Consider the following 15000-nt stretch of genomic DNA (forward strand, 5'->3'; position numbering starts at 1 on the left):
GCAGATACGTCTCGAAACAGCCTTTTTAGTTTTCAGTAGCTTCCGGACTGCGTAAAAAAAAAGGCGCAACAATGTGCTGGCGGTTGTCACTACACTCCGTAGCAAGCGTTTGGAATGAAGGCGTGATGGGGACTGCAGGAATTAAACTGCAGGTCTAAATATTTTTTGTTCGTGATTTACACAAGGCTCTTTCTAAACAATGCAGGCAACTCTTTTCTGGTTATAAGAATAAAACAAGCTCATTAATGGTGTCTCTGGACAGGTGAACAAACTCCTCAACAACCCTACTCTGTCCGACAAACCTGTTTTCTCCCTACAGCTGCAGAGCCGACAACGAGCACCGGCCTCCGCCTAGCCACGAGCCGCATCGATCGTCGCGCAGTGAGGACGGTGGTGTGAGCGGCTGTAGCCGAGGCGGCTAATCAGCAGTCACGCTTCTCAGAAATCGTATATCTCAGCTCCTCATTCTATTCCTATAAGTGCTGTGCTGTGGACTTGGTGCCGGCCAAGCAAGATAGCAAACGCGTAGTTTGGGCCGTACGTACGTCCATACGATGTGGGACGTGTGTAGGAAGAGCTGTGGAGAGATACTGAAAGCCGTGTTAGCCAAAGCGCAGAGTATGAGCAGCTCTCGACTTTGAGCTTATTATATTAGAATGCTGGCCAAACAAGATAGGGTTATCGACGAAAACATGCCAAATGATGTCTTGTCTCCCCGTTAAGCCATTGCTTACAGACGTGTCTAAATGGTCATGACATTAAAATTAGAAAATTCTGATTATTTAGAGTTCCTCCTTCTTGATTTTCAAGGAAAAGGTACAACCGAATGATATTAGCTTTTGAGTAACGCTCATGTTTACAATAAAGCGATCAACAACTCCTCGCCTAAATATAGTTTCTTTAATCAGCTGCTTGATTTTTTTCTGTCAGCTCATAAAGACCCTCTTAAGAATACTCTGAGGAGGGAGATACTTGTTCTGCTCATCTAAGAACGCAGCTGGTTTAAATGTCAGCTACCACGTTGGGACTGTAGTGATATATGACGTTAGCAACTACACTAAGTTGCATTGGTTTTTGCAATACATTACTGCGTCCTTTACTCTCCATCATCAGTGAAGAACAATGGCCGGTTTTCATTTTCGCAATCCTGAAGCACGCGGTTTTTTTGGCCCAAGACATAAAAACACTGCTCTGACAAGAACATAAAAAAGCTGGTGGCGCGCATTTCCATGCCAGCGGGCACGATGCAGCATATCAGGAGCGCTTCTTGCGGCGTCATAGTAATCCTGACGGTTAAGATAGGTGTAACGCTTTTTTCATGAATGAATGGAATGAATTTTTACCGAGTGCCCTTCGCTTCGGAAGTTTGGCGGCCTTTTGGTTTCAGCTTTATTCATTATATAACGGGGCTTTCACGAACTGGGGATTAGCTAATAGCTAAAAAAGCTAAATAATAGCTAAATAGCATAGAAATAGCTAAGGACAGCGCGACGGCCCTTGTTTTCAGGGGTTTATTATGGAAAGTAAGGAAAAAGGACCGGATGAACAGAGTTTGAATTATTCACATGTTTGGGCCTTTACTTCGCCACAAATAACCTCGCAAGGCGTGCATAAGGGCAGACGTTGCAGTAGTTACGAGAGCAAACATGGAACTTTCACGAAGTAAGCAAGCTTGTTCCATGTGCAGACGAATACCGCCGATGGGAAAATTTAGTCACAATAACTGAACTTGATTTATTCCCTTCATGATATAGGCTTTGATAAAAGCTTACCCCGTCACTCGGTACTCAAGGGAGAACGCAGATGTATCATCAAATCTGTAGAGAATTTAGGGTAAGAGTTTTAGGTTTAACAATGGTGTTAAGATTTTGGCTGCACCTTTAGCAGAGCTATTTCGGAACATCTTCTCATAAATGCTGCGCTGCTTAGTTGTACACGGACAAAGAAACTGGACAAACGCTGAGGTTAAGCGCTTAACCTCAGCGTTTGTCCAGTTTCTTTGTCCGTGTAAAACTAAGCAGCGCAGCATTTATGAGAAGATGTTCCAACTAGCCCAGTCCCAAGCACTTCTTAACTCTATTTCGGAACGACGTCGTTGACAAGGGGTCCTTCTCATTCATGTATGCTTCTCTTGATTTGCAGAGCCCTGCTTTGCGGCCCCTTTAATTGGCATTTAAACATGTATTATTCTCTGCTGTCATGGCTAAGCATTAGTGCGCAAAAGAACGAGCCGATGCTACTTTTTAGTATACAGACGATGTGCGGTCGATGGTGATCGCGAAACCCTGTACACCTCACCCACAATTAACCTATTTGGCGTGCTAAATGCATAACACTCCAGCACGCCGAAATGACACGCTGAACACATGTTCTGTGGAATTCTCTACTGTAAAGACAGCATAAGTGTGTCATTTGTCATTACGAGTCTTCAGAATGTACGTTTGAGAAACTTGAATTCGTGCGACGAGGACTAAAGCTCCTATTTCCGAGTCGCCTGCCGCCAGACGTGTACCGAAACTGGAACGACTTCCTGAACATTGTAGATTGCAGATAGGTGGAGGGGGCTCCTCTGTGCAACAAGTGGATGATCTAATGCAATGCTTTTGCGACAACTTTTGCACAGCTGGTAACTCGATTCGTACAGAGGGAGCAGTGCGGCCCGCGCTGAGGCGCAGATTTTTAACTTGTGGTTATGATATAGTGTGTTCACTGCAATTCAGAAAGTGAAAGTAAAAGAGCTACATAGAAATTTTCGTTGTTTTTTTAACGCGACAGCGTTAAAGGCCCCGTGTCGCAGAGAAGCCGGTGTCGTCGTCAGCGTCGGAGGCGTTGACCGTTAGCGAAAAATTCGAGAAGCATTAATAAATCAAACTGAGTAGGAAATTGGTCGAGTTGGGGAATCAAACCAGGGCCTCTGGAGCGCGAGACGAGCACGCTAACCACTCCGGCACGCCAGCTCGATGGTTTGGAATGAACAAAGGCGCGTCTAGGGAATACGGTGTTGTCTTAGAAGGGTGCTTTAGAGACATGTACTGTGGCGTATATTGGTAATTATGAGCATGGAAATTACTGAAGTCGCAGTTAAGCGAGTAGCAAAGTACATGTCCGCTACTTTTCCTCTTCGCTTGACGTGCACGTAGCGGCATCAGGCGGCGCCCACTAAAAGCACTCCCTCCTCCTCCTCTCTCTCCTCCTCCTGGCAATGTACGTCACTGCCCCAACAGACATCGCGCGACGGCAGCGCCTCCCGCACGTCTCATTCGGGCGCAGTGGGCATGGAGGGCAGTGGGGCCGTGCGGAGACGCAGTAATCACGCGGTGAGCAGTGAACAACGCAGCGCACATCAAAGGCACGTTCGCCACGAAGCTTGGGGCTTGCTGCCCGCTCGTTCGGCGCAGAAGCTATGCTAGCGTTCGTGGCATCGGGTTTGTCGAGAAGGATGTGCCGACGAACTATGACTACAACTTGATCCCGCGCGTTTCGGCAAGACCCCTGGCAGCGCTTTTACGTGGTTTGCCGCTCCGCGCGTCCGTTTCACCTTACGTAGCATCAGCAGCATCAGGTTCAGAGAATGACCAATTCAACATATATGGTCATTAATCCAACAACACTACCGCGTCATACCCTTAAGGCGGAGCTTAAGTGTCTCCTCCGAATTTTTTTTCTCATTACTATGTAAATTGCGTTGAGGTCTATAGCGGGCACGTGTGGAGTGCACTTTTCAGAGAAGAGCTTAAAGCAGACATTTTTGTGAAGATTACTTTATGTACAGTATGCGTCAGCCTTGTGCAGAGCGCTGGAGCGGCGCACTTGTCCGAAAAAAAATTTAGACTTCATCGTGGCTTTTAGCTTCTGTAGCCTACGGTTGCGCGCAAGCGGAGCCACTTATACCTGCAAGCAAGATAGGTGTGAGCACTTTGCCTGGAAGCAATGAGCTGATTCCCAATTGCAGTTTTTATTTCTTGGTGCACAGTGCACGAGCGCTCTACACAACGGAGACGCAAGCTGCAGTCTCCTCCATCCTTGTATAGAAATCTTTACCTGTGTACTGCATTGCAAATATAGCGAAAGTTCGCCACAGTTATTAAGTTACAGAGTCAATATTTGCTGGAAAGTAGAACACCATGCGAGTCAGATGGACACGAGCAATGCATCCGAGAACCATGAGTTGCTAACTTGGGTTTTTATTGTGTAATGCGCAATGGCTCGAGCGCTCTGCACAAAAGTGATGCAGACTCTACAAGGAGGATGTGCGTAGCAAGTAGAGATGTGCGTAACCATCATGCCTGACTGCTGTGGAGGCATGCACCTACTATGCCGAACGATGCATGTATCGATGGATACGAAAATAACAGCTAAGTTCGAGAATTATGCCTCTTGAGAAACATCCATGGCTGAGTGTCGTAAGGGCGGCTCATGACTGATCGACGCCTGTGCCATTGGGGGCCATGACTGCGCTATCGTCTCTTTACGTATCGTTACTGGTCAGTGCTTGTTCGCCGACCAGCTACGCCTTGCTCTCGCGAACGAAAGAAACCGCATAAACCGGGTCTTTCATAAACGCTGTTTATACACATAACTAGGGCAAGGCTCGCAGGAGGAAACTCAGTGCATCGGCATTGCAAACGCTCGAGGTAACAAGGGCAACAAAGGCGTATTTCCCGCACTCCTGTCTGTGATGACAGAACTGTAGTTGGGGTAATTGATTCAAGGTTATGAAACAGAAAAGCGTTGCACAGAAGATTGCAGAAAGAAGGACACTCACAAGGGCATGTCTCTCTACTGCTTTCTGCGTTCCGCTATGCGGCGCTCTTCTCTCTGGTTTACAAATGTATGAGATCATCACTTCATCCTGGGGAAATTAACGCCAGACATAAAATCCTGCCAAATTTTTATGCCTCAATTTTACAGAAACAGTGCTCGCTAGAATATTAAGGAGCGTGCTCCTAAAGGTACGAGCGCCCACGAATATTGCCGCATTCCTTTCGCCGCCGCCAAGTACGCGGCCCAGTACTTCTTTTCTTTGCCACGCGCGGATCGAGTTATCCGGTTTGTGGCCGCTTTGATAGTACTATAGGTTGTGTGCGAAGGTGTGCGATCACACGCGGGTGATTCTGCGTCATTCTAGACTTTCACCAAAGATGTACACTCCTTATCCGCAATGCTCGAAACATTTTTCTTGTTCAAACAGAACGTAGGCCACAGGCTATGCCATTTTCTGGTTCGGACTGCTGTGGAGAGCCCCTGCCGCTATCGCGGCCTCCGAGTTTCCTTCTTAAGGGCGAAAGTTTGCGCGGATAAACAGTTAGGCCCAGATTTCAGAATGCTCCTTTGATTACACGGTTTCCCTAACTCAAATAAGGAGCCCTCCATGCTTCCTTAACCAAAGGAAGCGTTGAAGAGAGCCATCTAATTTTTGAATCGTCCTCAACTGCTTTTTAGGTCAGGAGGCACTCAGAGCGACTAGGAGCCTCTTGTACGCATCTGGCGTCGAGAATATGTGCCTAATAGCAGAAATATATTTGTTTAAACTGAAAAAAAGTAAGTGCACCTACAAAATAATATTTTTCTTAGGTACACACGTCTATGTGTGCTCGTTTTGCATTTTCCGCGTATTATGTCATTTCTCTACATGGCCTGACAGTAAAATGCAGTTTGTCTGGCAACGTCACATTGTTTACATGCAGCGGCACTGCAGCAGCAGCAGCGAATGTTCGCTCTGCCTTCAGGAACTGCCTCCTGGCAGCACAGGCAGAGCGCTTTATTTGTAGTTTTTTTTCTGCCCAAACTAACCTCTGTCTTAAGGAACTCGGCATCGCCGCAGATGCCGCAGACGCGTTGCTGCGCAAGCGCAGAACACGTTGATGTGCTGCGAAGCTTGCGTACCTCAGCGCTCCTCAGTAAGTCCTATTTAAAAATGCACAGAAGGACGGCGAACCGCTCTTAAGATATCGTCAGTCAGGTAAGTAACGTTCTTAAATTTGACTACGCCTGCATGCTCGTGACGGCCCGAGGTACCGACGTCAGGTAGTGGCCGTGCAGCGAGGAGCGACACAGCGAGAAAGGATCGACCGTTGCTCAGGTGAGCGGGATTCCTTGCGTCCGTTGGCGTGCGTGCCTCGGGCGTTAGGAGCGGGAAGTGTGTGTTGCCTCTCGCTGTTCGATAAGTTGATTCAATGCATTAAGCTGTGCATATTGATCAAGAATCGGTATGTGACTTACTTTTGGCAAGGCTGTGCTGGTGTGCAGTGTGTTCCTGTTGATCGTTTCCTGCCCTGCCAACTTTCGGCTGGGGGCACTGGATCTGAAATCATACCGAGTGATATGTAATGCTCTATCTATGGAACGTATACTATAAAGCGGATTCGAATCATAGAAAAGAAGAGCAAAAGCAACAATATAAAAATGCGACACGAGCAGGAAAACTACAGAGTAAATAACAAAGCGGCAATAAAGAGCAAACGAAAAACGCGTGTGAGGAAAAAAGCTGAGACTGTTATAATCGAGAGACAGATCAGACCACCGCACAAAGAATAAAAAAGCAAAAGAAATCCAGAATCAAAAAGCTTCCCAAAGCTCTGCAGCAAGCTATGAATAAAGGGGTAAAATTATGCAACGCAGATCATACTAAGATGATAAAAATTATGCGGTGAGTTCCAAACTAAAATTCGAAAGGTAAGTATTGAGCTGATGCCGTTGGGAGACAGCAGTTGGGTACAGAATTAGAGCTGAGAAAAGTGAGGCTTGCCATTGGGTATCTGAGGGATAAAGGATGAAAACAAAGTGTTTGTATGGCACAAATTGAATGCAACTTTATGCTGTTAACTTACGTTACAGGAGGCAAAAACTGGCGCTACAATAAAATGACTGCACAGATTGATAACGATAAATTTTGTAAAAGCTGCTAAAGCGCAAAATATTTCAAGCTGGGATAGACAAGGTATAGGAAGAGGTGACATTTCATTGATATAGCGCTTATCGTTGGATAACAGCAAGAAAAGATTCCACGAACTGTGTTCTTCCAAACTAGCCGGTGCCATGCAAAGAGCTGCAAGATCAGGATCACAAAGGGGAGCACACGTTAAGGCTATCCACACTTTATCACCGGCTATCCACACTATTAGACGAAAAATAGAAAGCTTGCCACTAAGTGGGTATACACTCCACGACATAAGCAAGGAGATTACGAGGTACTCGGAATGATTCCAATGCAATCGAAGGAAGCAAATAACAAACGAGAAACCTTTTGGAACACAAATTGGAACACGCTGCGCAACACTTTAATGCCCCGTATGCACAGGCAGACCACTTTTTATTATCAGCAAGAAGTCAATGTCAGCAAATGGAAAAGATACAGCGTGGATCTGTGGAGTAGGGACAAGGTGGCTGCAGTGACTGCCACGTGCAGATAGGGCAGTAGAAAGAGAAGTTAAAGGAGGAGGAAAAAAGGTTCGACGCAGGTTGTAGCATGGGTTCAAAATAGGAACTACTAATGCCGCCGTGGCATCCGCATGTGAAAGCACGTACACCTTATCCGTTTATTTACCACATGTAACTGATCGTACCATTAGAGCCGCTGGCGGTTATCCGCGGACTGAAAGTGTTTGCGTCGCCTGAAAAGCTGGGACGGCAGAAACGGCCAGTAGAACTATATTTAGGCAGCTGCACGCAGTTTTTACCAAAAACTATGCACAAAGATTTCGTCCTCCTCCACGGCGAAAAAGCGGAAACGGTGGCTGTACCAAATTAGGGTAAAGTGTCGCAAAAAATTTAAAAAATCATGGACGTTGAGGCAGCCGTGGCCCCACTGTTTGGCCTGCCTCAGGCTTTTCAGCTGCGTAGTTCGCTGAATAAAGAAAAACTAATTATTCTGCCGAAGTGAATGATACCAATGTTACTTTCATTTTGCATCACTTTCAAACAAAAAAATTCTGTTCCACCTATAAGTGCCGTTCAGAGTTTCTAAGCTAATATTTATTTTCTGTCCCCTTTATTAGGGAAGTAGCAGTTGTACTGTCTAACTTTCTGTAGGCGCGTCCCAGAATTCAGGACGCCTTAGAAGCTGAATAATGTCACGTTAAGGCGATAATGAACTCAATTATGCTTCAAAGCAACTTCATCAAGCTATTGAGAAGTCAAGAGAAAGGAAAAGAAGGGCTCGTTATAGAAATTACAGAAATTTATAGATTTCATAAGAGGGAGAACTCGAAGGCAGTAATCGGTAAGGTATAGAGATATTTTCACATTAGACAGCAGCCTGGCGCCAGTGTCGACATTTACCTGTAGGTACACACGTATCAGAGATTTTGTCTGCATTGTGTCGAAGCCGCTAACAAAGTCCGAAGGGCTATGTTACGCTTTCAAAAGTTTTAGCGAAAAAAAGTGACGAGTGACAGGAAGGGCATTTTGTAATAAGTGCATTCTTTATAGGAAAACCTTGTTTGGTATTTATGGGTGATGAAGATAAAAACCGTCATTTAGAAATGGTTGGAAAGATGAAACCTATTCACGCTCTGAAAAAACCTTAACAACGAACTTATAGCCGCTTGTGAAGTGCATGAATATTGCCATACTTGTTAAGAATGCCAAAGCCAAAGACTCGGCGAGAATCTTCACTTAACTCAGCTGAGCACTTAATTTGCAAACCTTACAGTAAGATAAAATATTCAAACACTGAAACACTGAAATATTCTTAGGTATGGCACGACTAAACAATTCAGGCAATTGCGAGGGTGACTTAATTGGTACGCTCACACTAGCGTGCATTCCGATTTAGGTGGATTTAAGCAACTAACAACACTTATCCAGTATCTGTAAAACGCTATTTGAAAACAGCTTAGCACAACGTACTCCTGCGAGCTATGTTTGATCCCATATTGCACTCATATTTTAGTTCGCTCCGAGCGGTGCTGGCAGAAGCCCGATTTAGTTGACGTAGCTTTCCGGCTGACCGGATGTCGCCTCCGAGCTCACGCGAATAGCCCACCGGCAGAGCCATTAGCGATAGCAGTGTTCGTCAGCGTTAGGGGCGATGTAACAGTAGCATCTCCCTTTTCCGTGTGGTCGTCTATTTAGCGCGCAGCGTGTGTAAAAGATCATGTGACAACTAGCCCATCAGAAAGTCTTACTTCCTAAAAAGTGTTTCTTGTCGCCTCTCGCTCTCTCTCTAAACACCGCGCCTTTTGCAGGGGGCACACGCCTTAGGGAATAGAAATTTATGGCTGTGAGGAGACAGAATGGCTGTATTTAAGCATACAAATTGCAAGATGTGTGAGTCCATAGCGGTCTTCGTTAGAGAATGATGCGTTGTAGCAACCAGTACGCGTTGTGTAGCCGTTGTTTTTCCAGCCGAAAGTGTCGGTTGCCGTTCCTTTTCCGTGTGTATTGGCGACACGGCTTGCAGCCTTTCTTGCTAGTCCTCGTCAAAGGACTTGCGAAACGGTCTGCGCTGTGCCACCACTTGCGCCGCTTTGCTTTCTCCAAAGTCGAACCACCAGCGTCGCGCGTGCAACGCCATAGGACCTCGGGCTGGTTATTCCGGCAGTAATATCACAGCCCCGTATATATCTCCTCCCTGGAGGCAAGAAACAGGTCAGCTGATCTCATGTGACTCAATCGTGGACCATACGCACCACAGAAACCTGATTGATTTGAACTTTGAGCCTTACTGCTACCGAAGATCATTGGCTTTGAATGGAACTAAAAATGTGACTATCTTTCTCAAGATCCAACTATGCTTTCGACGATGGAAAGAATTTCAGCGCCTTAAATGAAGCGCGTTAAAAACAGCGATGGAACGTTTGAAACGAAGGACCCCTCTTTAAACATTCAGTGCTAAGCATGTTTCTTTGCACAACTGTTTAGCTTGTGCTGTCTCTTTTTGTCACAGCGCGGGCAGAATGACGTGCCTGGACTAGATAGAACGTTCCATATTGCAAGCTTCTTGGATTGACCCCAACATCACATTTTCTTTGCGAAGGCTTGTAACGCGTGAGCGTTTTTTTTTACGGCTGCTTTGTTCATGGATATGAAAAAGCTCCAAGTAAAAAAAAAAGGAGCGCACGTCTCAGCAGCACAGATAGAAAACAACGGAATGAAATAGCGGCCGAACGAGAAAACATCACTGCGGAAAGGCAGGACACTGCAGTTTAATGAGAGTATCGTCGTTTAACTAACTGAGGCCCCATTGAAGGCGAGAGAAGTGCAATGAAAAAATGTCAACAAGACGGGATGTATATTACTTGTGCATACACTATGGCTCTTTCAGCTTGAATGCAGTGTTTAAGCATCAGCCTTGATAAATTATAGATGCGTTTTTTTCTTTTCTTTTTCACAGTAATGAGCTCGCTGTGGAATTATGAAAGCAAAGAGATACACATGTTGGATGATGTCATGGTCATTTATACGGAATCCAATGTTTTGACTTAAGACACAAAATAAGAAAAAAGGCTTAAAAATTGAATAATGCTAACCAAGAAAAAACATGGAATGTCTATAAAGAGAAGTCCCATCGCTCGTGGGCAAGTTTGTAGGACATCCTTATTCATTACTGCCATAGTCCTTCATGCTTGAAGGACTATGATACTGCTTTTTATTGTTTTTTGTCGCTTGGGCAGCTAATTAAACGAAGAGAGAGAGAGAGAGAGAAAAGGACGGAAAGGCAGGGAGGTTAACCAGGCGATGCCCAGTTGGCTACCCTACACTTGGGGAGGGGAACAAAGGGGAAAAAAGGAAAAAGAGCTGCAAGGAAATGAGTCTAATACGCTAATAACCTAGGGGTGTGTTTTTTTGTTGCAGCGCAACTGTTTCTGTGATCCAGTTCTGTTACTAGGGCTATTTTCTCGATAACTCCCGGCGTGCTGTCTGCCGATGTGTGTTTCTGTTGGCGAACAGTTTGTTTCCGCCATGCTGCGCGTGTAAGTGGGGTGCGCGCTACATTACAGTGTGCTATTTAGTCACGATGGCGATTGTGTACTACGCTTTGAAGATCCAACAAGCTTTCATTTAAATTTCCTCGGAGCTGTCTTTCGTTTTTTTTTTAAATACCTTTGATTCTTAAGCATCTGCTGATCCGTGCGAAATAATATGTGGCCGTTCTGGACAAGACATTACTTCGTGTTTCTTTTAGCTCAGTGAAGCCAGTGATCCGGAAGGTTGAAATATTCCTGAGAGCGTAGAAATGCGGAGTTTCTTTCGCTTACCCGAGAACTATTGGTACGACTTAACAAAGAGCTGAAATTAAACAAAACAATCTTCTCTCCTTTACCGTAATATAAGTGCATAAGACGCTTGCTAAAACATGTAAGAATCAAGGAATGCGTTCGATATGCTGCACTGGATTCACGAAAATTAGTGGCATTAATCAAAACCTTAGGAAAGAAACATTTTTGAATGTTTTGTTGAATTCGTCACCAAGACGGCACCGCAACAAAATGTTAGCAGTTAAAGGTACAAGACTATCCAGAATGGCTGGGAATGATCTTTACGCAGACGAATGCCGAAAGGGCGCACTGAAGTAATGAGCACCCCGCCCCCATCCCTCCCCTTGGCTTTACGGTGTTTCAAGGGTGTGATCTGGAAGACTGCTTTTGTTCAACGCACGGTGCAATTGCTTGGTCTGCCTCCTGGGAGGTCTCCTCTGAAATACGACCTTGGAGCTCACAGTTCCAGCCGGGCTGATTGGTCACCTAAAGCGTGGCCACCTTGTCGCGCTTTGCTTCATCCTGGGTTTACCCTTGGGACACCGCCTCTTGGCTTCTATTTGCGAAAACAGGGCAGCTGCCCCTTAACCACCAAGAGGAACTAACCGCGTTGTGTCACTGTGTACTTAGCAAAGCTAAAGGCAGGCAATAGTTGCAGAGGCCCTTTATTACAGACCATGTTCCTAGATGAGGAAAATGGTAGTTTTGCTTACTTCAAGGCCCTGGCTGTTGTCCACTAAGTGTTCTGCAAAGCAAGGAAGATCAAGCAATAACGCGCGCGCACGCACGCACGCACGCACGCCCACGCACACGCACACGCACACGCACACGCACACACACACACACACACGCACGCGCACACGCACACGCACACGCACACACGCACACACGCACACGCACACACGCACACACGCACACGCACACACGCACACACGCACACACGCACACACGCACACACGCACACGCACACACGCACACGCACACGCACACGCACACGCACACACACACACACACATGTAAAGTCGCATGCCATAAAGGTGTTACTGTGGGTCACGCATCATAGAAAATAGTCTGGAACGTCTCATAATTTTCCGAACAGATCGATAAGTGTACACCAGTGCAGAATAACTGAATTTCTGTTAACGCGTTTCAGAAAAAAAAAATCTCTCTCATTAGTTACTGCAAAATCGGTCGTTGCCGATCACTGTACCTCAAATGAGCATTTTAAAGCTCCTCTTAAATTAAGGTGAATGGTATAACACAAAAACCAATGGCAGCATTGTACCTGCTATATTTGAATTGAAAATTTAGTTTGTTTTTTTCTGAGCAAAGAATGCTTTCAGCTCCATTTCTCGGTAAACCACGGCGAACTTGAAGCTGAACATGAGGCCGAACATGAGGGCGTACGTGAATAAGAACATGAAGAAGAACTTATCCGAAGCATTGCAAAACTTTCCCTCTGAATGGTACCAACAAAAAAGTATTTCACCGCAAGAATTGGCTTAACGCGGTGGCACGTAAACCACAAAAAGCGCCGATGGAAACCGAACGGAGTGCTAAGTAGAATAAAAAGCGTGGCTGATGGCGGCGGCTCTCGAAGCATCGAATTCAACTTAGGAGACCATGTGCGCTGTACAATTTGAAAAAACACACGCGGGTGGAGGTGGAACATGTTCAATAGTCAAAGGACGGGACCAGTACCCGAGTGCGCATACAACCACCTGTGAGCCGGCCAAAGCCTCTGTAACCAGCTGCCTGCAGTGATGAGTGATGGCGTGACTATTGTCATATCGCAGCTCAAGTCACTCATTAAGCATCAGGTGTGTGGATGTCGTCAAATAATTTATTGGACCATGTCATTTATAGTTATGGTGCAGTGAATACCGCTGCATGATGTACCGCATTTTATGATTTGCTGTCGACGACGAGACAGAGATTAATTTTTGTTGATTGATTTTTTCCTCGTGGTTTAATTATTGTTCTAATTACTGCGTTTATTTCCTTTTATAAACTGCGCGAGTTCAATTTTTCCGTGTTTCCAGCTCCTGTCGCGCGTGTGTAATGTGTGTAAAAGGCATCAACAATTCCAGCAACAGAGGTTTTTTGCGTTTTTTTTGTCTTGTATTCTTCGGTTTGTCCACTTGCCTCTTCATCTGCCCAAATGTCTGCCTCAACATCTATACGCAATGGATTAGATGGCCGCTATGCTGGAAGTCTCGTGCTGCGTTCAGTCGTGCTGAATTGCCGGGGACTATAGGTATATACCATGGGCAGCACTGCGCCCGTGTTTGCTCCGTTCGACCTACGAATGAGTGGCTGCTAGCCACTGGATTCTATCGCATGCTAGCGTCAGGGGTCGAAAGAAAAAAAGAGAGGACTAGCTATGCTCCTTCTGACGATGCTCAGTAATCGGAAGAAGTACCGTTTCTCGCGACTAACCTAATTTCATCTCCTATTCTTCCCGCCGTTCACATTCTGAGAAACCTGTCCCTGCGAATAGTCATCTCGCGGATTTACGTTCCAAGAAATATCGCTGGTACATAATAAGGGTACAGGCTTTTCATAGTCGTCCAATAATATGCTCAGAAGGAGCAGCGTGCTGTCAGTACAACCTATTTTTCGTGCTGAGGTGGCGACCATTAGACAACCAAGTCATAAATATGCAGCGCTTATAGAATGACGCAATCAACAGAGTCTGCTTTTGCCAAACTATCCCTTCAAAGGCGCCTATATCGTGCCTCGTTGGACAGCATTTTCTAGCCTTAGCGCATGATCCCGTCTTTCCTGCCGCCTGTATTTTGCCAGTGGCATTTTCGAAGGCAATTCAGCCTTACCTTTGTCCGTAAGTTGAGCGCTTCACCTATTGTTGTTACTGTTGTTCCCTAAGTCATATCAAATCATTTCCGAGAATTCTGAACAAAAGCATTTTTGAGCGGGGAACAGCTTATGAACGCGATTTGTCTTTTACAGTACAAGATTTCAATACAACAATCAATATATCAGCATACCACCCGACGGCAGTCTCGCATTTTTTTTTGCTATTAACGTTGTTGCTTTTGTCGAAACCGTTGCCCAGTGGTTTTCTATGGTCGTCTTAACTGCTTGATACGAGCGATGAAAACACGTTAAAAGAAAGAGTTTGTTACACATCAGAAACATATGGAACATTACCTTCAATATTTCCTTAACAGTGTCTTATAGTTTTTCAATATTGAAATTTTTTTTTCCGATATTGTTGAACATGGTCACGTGCACATAATAGCAGCATGTCCAGGATTTGGCGTAGAGCATTAAAAATTCATCAAGAACTTACCTTTACATTAAAGATTACTGATGTAGTCGGATTTTGGATTGGAATACTTTTATTACCGGCTTGAGTTACAATTGGGTGAGTTTATCTTGCTAGGTGGCCGTGAGTGGAGACTGCTGGCGACATCTTGGGCTCTTGTTACGACCTTTACTTGGGTTTCCAGGTCGGAGCTGAGAAGCTAGGTCCCCCACGAGCCCGGGTGCGCGAGCCTCTGGGGCGATATACAGGTATGTGGGGGATCTGTCGGACAGTGCCAGAAGATGTGGTCTAAGATAATTCTGGTGCCGCATTTGCTGCGCTGTGCTGCCGCTGCTGAAGGAATTCGGATTTAAAGTGGGAAAGTCTTGAATAAGTTGACAAAGGAGTCTCCCGGAGCTAGCAATGTTCCACATTCCACAGAATCTTATCCAATTGAACTCTAATGCTCCATGGTTTAATGAGTTGTTATAAAGTTTGTTCCACAAAAAGAAAAAGCTGTTTCAGCGCGAT

Source organism: Amblyomma mixtum, chromosome 3, assembly GCF_055824585.1.
Source record: "Amblyomma mixtum isolate Tamu chromosome 3, ASM5582458v1, whole genome shotgun sequence".
NCBI classification, from domain to species: Eukaryota; Metazoa; Arthropoda; class Arachnida; order Ixodida; family Ixodidae; genus Amblyomma; species Amblyomma mixtum.